At 38.6% G+C, this 8,284-nt stretch overlaps 1 protein-coding gene across 1 annotated transcript in view; it reads right to left on the reverse strand.

The window, feature by feature from the left end:
• The window catches only part of fzr1a (fizzy/cell division cycle 20 related 1a), a 42,600-nt gene extending 34,971 nt beyond the window's left edge, over nucleotides 1–7,629 (reverse strand). The window contains exon 1 of the mRNA XM_028816611.2: nucleotides 7,382–7,629. The gene's annotated coding sequence lies outside the window, so the exon portion shown is untranslated. The remainder of the gene's footprint in view (nucleotides 1–7,381) is intronic.
• Between the last annotated feature and the right edge of the window lie 655 nt (nucleotides 7,630–8,284).

Here is an 8,284-nt window from a genome sequence, read left to right on the forward strand (position 1 = left end):
ATTATAAATATTGAACTATACTGAATTTACAACATAAGAATTGGCTCATCTGAAATAATTTAATTCTAAATACAGTGGAACCTCGGTTTGCGAGTAACTTGGTTTACGAGTGTTTTGCAAGACGAGCTAAAATTTTTAATACATTTTGACTTGATAAACGAGCGAGGTCTTGCAATACGAGTAGTATGTATACGCTTTGTCTGCTGAGCGTCATATGATCACAACTGAGCTGATAGTTCTTCTCTCTCTCGCTACGGGATTGTGGGCAATCGTCTCCTATTCTCCATCTGAGTCGGCGTGCCTCACTCATATAGTCAACATCCGTATGAGTGTATACTGTTTACTACAGCATTGTGACTCTGTGCATGTGTGTGCACACGCATGTGCGCTGTGACGTACGTGTCCCAGTCTTGCACCCCAAAACACGAAGCTGAGTCTCAGTACTTTAGCAACACCAGCTTTATTCAGCTTGAAACAGCAACAGCGCGGTTATTTATTTTAGTGGGATCTGCCACTCTCCTATACAAAGACACAGCAGTCAGGCAGGGCCATGGCCAAGTAGTACTGTGCCCTGCGCATTTATAATGTTCCTTGTATCACCCATTGACGGCAGGCGCTTATAGCATGTCCGCGATCTTTTTGGATTCGCTTTTACGGCGAACTGCTACAGCGCTGGGAGACTGCGATTGCTTTGGGACGCTCTTCCGCGTGTCGTCCCGTTGGGTGGAATCCCACAAGAGTTTAGAAACTCATTCACACCAGCCATGATTCTCTTCAAAGGTAAAGTGCAGGTTAATTTGTTTTATGTATTTTTACTTTATTCATATAAAAATGATTAATACAAAATATAGTTTTGGGTTGTAGAACGAATCATCCGAGTTTCCATTATTTCTTATGGGGAAATTCACTTTGATATACGAGTGCTTTGGACTGCGAGCACGTTTCCGGAACGAATTATGCTCGCAAACCGAGGTTCCACTGTAATCAAATATTTCAAAATGTCACTATCAAAGGTGAAGAGAAGCACCTAGCTTTGCAGAAAAACACTTACAAACCAATTTAATGCAATCCAGGATTATGGCACCAGAGCTGAATCCACCATTCTCGGTGCAACATGGTAAAAAGGCCCGGAAAGGGGGCCATGCCATCCCATGATCTACTCACAAACGCACCATCAAATGGCCAGCTTGAAATTGCCAATTATTCTAATGTACATTTTTGTGCATAAAGTAAGAGAATGAGAGTGCCCCAACACGATCCCACACATAAATGGGATTACCACACAAAGTACTAAGACAATGAATGGCTGGACATTGGACCTGATGTTCCACAATACACGTCATCCAAAACTGTTAGTGTGCACATCAATTTAGACAATAAAAAAGCTACACCATAAGTTTCCAATAAACCACACTTATGGATGAGCTAATCTATATAACTCATCTCAAACAAGTCCTCCAAAAGACAGTATAAATAAAAACAAACACTGTGTACAGTATATGCTACCACCTTACACCAAGACAGAAGTGACGAATGGACTTAAAATACTAAAAAATGTTACATTTTTGCCAAATTTCCCCTTGGGGACAAACAACATTCTCTCCATATAAATAATTGAAGCAACCATAAGACAAGTGCAGTATTAACACTAGCATATATCTCTTCATACTTCTAAAAACCAAAGTCTCCAAGAACAAGTCAACAACTGTAATGTGACAAGAGTGTGCCAATATCAAACACCACGGGTGCCCAACGTTTCCTTTCTTGTAGACTAAGCAAAATCCAAGACTCATCCTGAACATGCAGCCCCACAAGGGTAGTTCCTTCAGCATTATACTTTTGATCAACACACTTCCATAAAAGAACCAGTAAAATATAAGACAGTATGCTAACTGGCTTTTCATTACCTAATTCCCATGTCTGCTGAGGCACAGCATTTTTTTTTTTTTGCAGATCTGTTAAGGCGTCGATAGCAAGTCACCAAAAAAGGCGAGTTGCAAAGTAAACAACTGAAAAGTTCTATTAAATATTTAGTCACTGCTTGTTAAAAAGTAATCACTTAAATAGCTCCTCTGATACATCACTACAACTTGATACAAAAACAAATCTGGGTATTAAATACAGAACATACAAAGATATACACATAGCAATATATAGTAGAAAACAAAATGTTTCTACAGACCGGATTTGAATTTTGAAAAGAAAAGTACTTCATTGGTAAATTAAAAACTTGTTCACAGTAATGCTCCAACCTAGGGTAAACCTTAATTTTTCAATCAGTGTTGCGTAGGGGTTGAGGGCTTTGGACTGCAAACCTTGGGGCTGTGGATCCAAATCTCATTACTGACAGTGTGACCATAAGCAAGTCACTTCACCCGACTGTGCTCCAGTTGGACAAAAAGAAATGTAACCAATTGTATCTCTCAGATGTTTTAGGTCATAGTGGACAAAGGTGTCAGCCAAAAAGTAAGCAGTAGTGATTTGGGTGGGTTTTCCATTCGAAGCACATTTTACAAAAATGAGTTAATTCTGCAAGTGAAGCAATCAGATTGCTGTGCTCAAAATTAACACACAAGAGAAAGAAAGGGTACATTAACCATTCACTACATGAATCTGCACAAGCTGGTAATATTTTAATAAATGCGAAGGATAAACCATTATGACATGCAGATTTGAATGTCAGCTGACCTTACTACACACACATACTGATTTGCCTCTCTAAGGTCAACCAAAAGAACAAACCTTGCCAGCTCAAATTCACTATGCAGTGTTGGCTTGGACTTTTAGGAAAATTGGGTTAGAAATTAGTTTGGAATATTATTTCCAAAAAGATGTCCCAGAAAAGGTAGGAATAAAGTCTAATTAGCATTTTGGGGAAAAAAATGAGAAGGCATGGTTGTGTACAATAAATGCTTTAACATTTTACATAACTAAAAAAAAAAAAAAAAAATCAAACTTGACATCTGTGTCTCTGTCTCAGTACATTGAAGGTTTTAGTGGCAGTGACCGTGACTGTTTGTTCCTGCTGTCTCACAACTGTTTCGGAAATAAACAGTTGGTTTTACTTCTCTATAAGCTTTACAAAAAATGCTTAATGCAAACTTGCCCTTTACTGCACAGTTGTGCATTTGGAATACCTACACTACAAACGTATTTTTTTTTTTATATAAATTGCTTCGTAGGATGGCATATTATGAAAAAAAAGCAAACTCTGAACTTTCTTGCTCACTGTAAATCAATGATTGATCTTAGCCCAGAACAAACTTGTAAGAAAGGGCAGTACAGTTAGGAAACTTACTGGTTTTAAGTGGACAAAGCCATGATGTCACTTTTATAATAAGTCTTTAATTGGGCCTGTTACACTTGTTTTTATATGTTGGCGTGGCAACCTCAGCAATAAAAATGTAATACCACAGTAAAAATTAGTAGTAAAATTATTGGTTTGCAGTCGATCTCTGCCAGTGAGCTTCATTACCAAAGTCAGATAGAAAACCAATTTGATTCTGTCAGACCGTGGCCATCCTATTTGCCCTAAATTTCAGTGGTCATCAAGCTGCAGACTCAGGTTCCCAAAGGGTAAAGAGCATATGACTGAAGAACTCTTGTTCTCGGGGCGATAAGCATTTTAAATTGATACCTGTAGAGATACTGCTGAATTCTGAAGTATTGTGTTCCTATTAGAATTACTTGTGAATGCTTTGAAATCACTTCAGGTTTTTTTTTTTTTTTTTTTTTTGGGGTACACCGGTATGTTATATAAGATACACTGTTTACTCAACCTAATTTCTAATTATGCAAGATATCAGGCTTTTTGGTGTCCCTTGAGGTCCTCCCCCCCAATTTTTGTAAACCAATAGGCATCTACAGCAAAAATGATCAGAGTGACATGGAAGCTGTGCATGCTATATCAACCGAACCCAAGGGTTCACCCCCCCCCCCAATTGGAGACAAGGTTAAAATGTACACAAAACAACGTTTTTTGGGGGGGAGAATGGGCCTCAGTAATATATAGGCACGTGGCGTGTCTTTTTATGCCATTCCGAAGCTGCTGATCACAAATGAGATTTCTAATTATTTCATTCTTTATCAGTGGTCGTGGTCCTCGATAAGCACTCCAGGAAAGTAAAACTTAAGTATGTGACATATCCTTTCTGACTATTTTAAGATCATTGATTATAAATGTTATTTTGATCTTTTCTAGGAATCTAACCTTCTATGGGCTATTTCAATTTACAATTTAGACTTTAAACATTTAAACTGAAGCAAACATTGTACTATTTCAAATATTTGACACAACTAGTTTTGTTTACTATGTACTTCCTACTTCATGAAGCTGATCAAAACATTTTTCATGGAGACCTTAAAATAGGGCAACTTACACCAATTCAGACTTATTAATATGTACAATTAAAGGTAACTATCCGTCTTTGAACATATCTTTAATGTGTTTATACACAATAACACTGGTTATCAGTGTGTGTGTGTGTCCTGGCTTCATAGATAGATACTTTATTAATCCCAAGGGGAAATTCACAAAATGCTTGCCCACGTTGTAAAAGTAAGTGTGTCCAGAGAACGAACCCACATAAAATAAAGTGATAGGAATGATCGATAAAAAAGAGAAAAATAAAAGTAGAAAAATGAAGTCGTACACAGAGCTGCTGAAAAGGCTGCCACTCTCGGCGGCGCATGAGTCATACATCTCAATTGCTTCTGTGTAATAATGCATTGTTTTGTACTATTTTCTGCTGCTAACAAATTTCCCTCTGGGATAAAAGTCTACCCACCTACACACAATGGTTAGTCCACTCTATTTAATAAAGGAATTGTCACACACAAATAAGAAACTAATAGAAATTTATGGACAGGAAGAGAGGATGTTATTAGGCTTTCTCCAGTATCAGTATTAACCTTCTTTCAAATAAATTAGGATTTTGACTGACTGGAGATAGGACAAAAGCAGGCACATGTGGAAAAAGGGGGCATGTGTGTATTAGTTCCGGATTTAGTAATTAATATAATTGATACTTGTATTCTGGCTGTGAATTGTTCACAGCACTCTGTGCCTACACTCAGTGAAGAGTGCTATACAACAATATGCTGTGATAGATTCTGCAGCTCAAGTTTTAGTCGATTTTGTGTGTGTGTGTATTTGGGCGCATTATAAAACTTGCAGCACGGCCAGGGAAGGAATTATCACAACAAGCTTATGCTGGATCAAAAAAAAAAATTCACAAGTGACAAAGATGAAAATAATTGGCTATACCCTTACATCTATCACACACCTCAATGTATCTAGTGTCACAAACCATGTTAAGGTGATTACCACGGAGTTCTCTCATCCAGGTCATCACTTGTTCTAAAAACTCCCCTCTGAAACCGTGGTGGTTTGTTTTCCTTCCTGACACTTTCTTCATGAGTGACCAGTCTCTACTATTGACTGACTTCTTTCGCTTTCTTTTTAATTGTCTTGTTTTTAAGATTCAGTCCTCTGAATTATTTTTTCCTTAAATGACAACGAAAAACAAAACTGAGCTGTGAAGTAAGGCAACAGATGACCAGCTAAGTCGGGACCTCAAACTCCAATCAGTTTCTTAATAAGAAGCCGATTTGTGTCGTTAATAATTCCAGTTATTGAATTCCATGGCTTGTTCAAAACTGTTGAGCTTTCTTTTCTCTAAGGGAACTATCAAAATGAAATTCTCTATGGACTGGAGCGGCTCATCATCACTTAAAACTTCACCTTTACTTTCGGATATTGTACAACAAACACGGGTTAACTAGTCATGTGTTGGGCTTGTTTTGTATCTCATTTTTATTTGGGTGTTAATTAAAAGGAAAACAAACCACTCATTGGGGAGGGGGTTCCAAATCATATTATGCGATATCATCTACTGTTAAATTCTACTCCGTACTTCTAAAATTTTTATTTTTATAGTGTACTGAGGATTTGTTCTGTTCTGTGTATTGTACTGTATTGACCCCCTTCTTTTTGACACCCACTGCACGCCCAACCTACCTGGAAAGGGGTCTCTCTTTGAACTGCCTTTTCCAAGGTTTCTTCCATTTTTTTTTTCCCTACATGGGTGTTTTTTTTCTTGTCTTCTCAGAGAGTCAAGGCTAGGGGGGGCTTTCAAGAGGCAGGGCCTGCTAAAGCCCATTGTAGCACTTGTGTAATTTTGGGCTATACAAAAAAATAAATTGTATTGTATTGTATTTGAGATTTAAATAGCAGGCCAAATACAATCAAAGCAAAATAAGTTGATCGGCAATAAAAACCGGACACCATGTTGGGAAACGGTTAGAATGAAAACTTGCAATACGATAATTTCGGTCAATTAAATCCAATACTGACAGTTTCTTTCCAAGAGTTGTAATCATCACAAACCAGGAATTTACTATCTTCCTCACTTATTCATGTGATCCATCCATCCAATGTCCAACCCGCTGAATCCGAACACAGGGTCACGGGGGTCTGCTGGAGCCAATCTCAGCCAACACAGGGCACTAGGCAGGAACCAATCCCGGGCAGGGTGCCAACCCACCGCAGACTTGCAACTATGTACAGTTTATATATGCATTTAAGCGCACATATACAAGTATGTGTTTTCACGTCTCCATTATAACTGCACAGTTCTGCATCTGTTTTATAATGAATGCTGTTTAGCCCATGACACCTCTATGTTGTGTTCTGTTATAAGCAACTCCAAAGCTAGCAAGCCAAATATTCTGTACAGTACATAAAACTAACTCTGTTCCGAAAGACTGGACAGCAGTTTATTTTTATGAATCGTGCTTTGTTTCTAACTTGACTCAAATCAAATTACAGTAATCTGAAATACCGTATATGAATAAAAAACTACTAAGAAAAACTGTCTATGGAAAACAAACAACACAGTGTGATGTGTTATGTACTATGCTACATTAACAACTGTTCTATTGTAGTAGGATCACAACCCCACTTGCGCCCAGTTTTGTATTTAGCTTGCAAACAGCCATTTGATTCCAAACAGGTGAAGGAAACGAAAATAAAGAAACCCATAGTTCGTGCCAATCTTTTGAAAACGTACCCCCTGCCATTCGCCGGCTTGCAACAGAAGGACCGAAAGTCCAAGCGCCTGGAGACTGAACCTTTTTCTGGAGACAAGCGCGTCAGTCAATCACCCCGTTTATCCCAATCATTCATTCCATTGTACGCCATAACACAATTAAAACATACCTAAAATAAAAATATTAATACACGAGAGTTACAAAGCAACTAAAACTCACCCCACCAGCCCCCCGTTACTCAAGGACTTCGACACCGATAAAAAAAAAAGGAGCTCGGGCCTCTTCGCTTTTTTTGTTTTTGTGTAATCATTTTTTTTACTCTCTTGCTCACCTCCTGCGCTTCCTTCGGGTGCTTCAAGGCGCTTTCTTCAGTAAACGGAGTTTTGCTACCGTTGTCCTCTCGCCGAGCGCCCCCTCTCCCTCGAGGGCTCCCGTCGGGGAAGTGTAAACCAAATAGTCTATAAAACGAAGATTTATCTTTCCTTAATATCCCCCGCAAACTTGTAAGCCACCTCTTACACAATATGGCGGACGACGGCGAGCAGGCATTGGGCTATCAGAGGGCTGCGCTCGCGCGGCATGCCGGGAGAAGTGACGTCACGACGTTCGAATCTAAACACACACAAAAAGGCGCGTTGTTGCCTTGGAAACTGACGTGACAAGGTGAGAATGTTGACATTCCAATCGTAAACGATCTTCGCGGTGAATTCATTACTGTCTTACCGCCAGACCCGTGGCGCGCTGGCGCTTTCCCGGGCTGGAGTGGCCTTATCTGAACGAGTCGAAGGTGAGCGCGGGCTGGGGTACAGGTGCAGCACCTGGGGATGAAAGATGAGCTGATTAAAGTGTTTGCTGAATAGCAGAATCAGAATTCACTTTATTGGACGGGTAAACTAATGCGTACTAGGAATTTATATTGAAAGTATGTGTGTAACATACAAGAAAAACAGAATAGAAAAGATCAATTTAACAAGGTAAAATATAACATAATATAATATATAAATAAATATATATTATATAAAATATAATAAATATAGGTAATATATATATATATATAAAATATATACCGTATATGGGATATCCTGCAGGGATCACATAGTGAGAACATTGAGGAGGTTGTTGACTGCACTACTGACTACATCAACTTGTGAATTTCCCATTGGGATTAATAAAGTATCTATCTATCTATCTATCTATCTATCTATCTATCTATCTATCTATCTATCTATCTATC

Source organism: Erpetoichthys calabaricus, chromosome 12, assembly GCF_900747795.2.
Source record: "Erpetoichthys calabaricus chromosome 12, fErpCal1.3, whole genome shotgun sequence".
In the NCBI taxonomy this organism is placed as follows: Eukaryota; Metazoa; Chordata; class Cladistia; order Polypteriformes; family Polypteridae; genus Erpetoichthys; species Erpetoichthys calabaricus.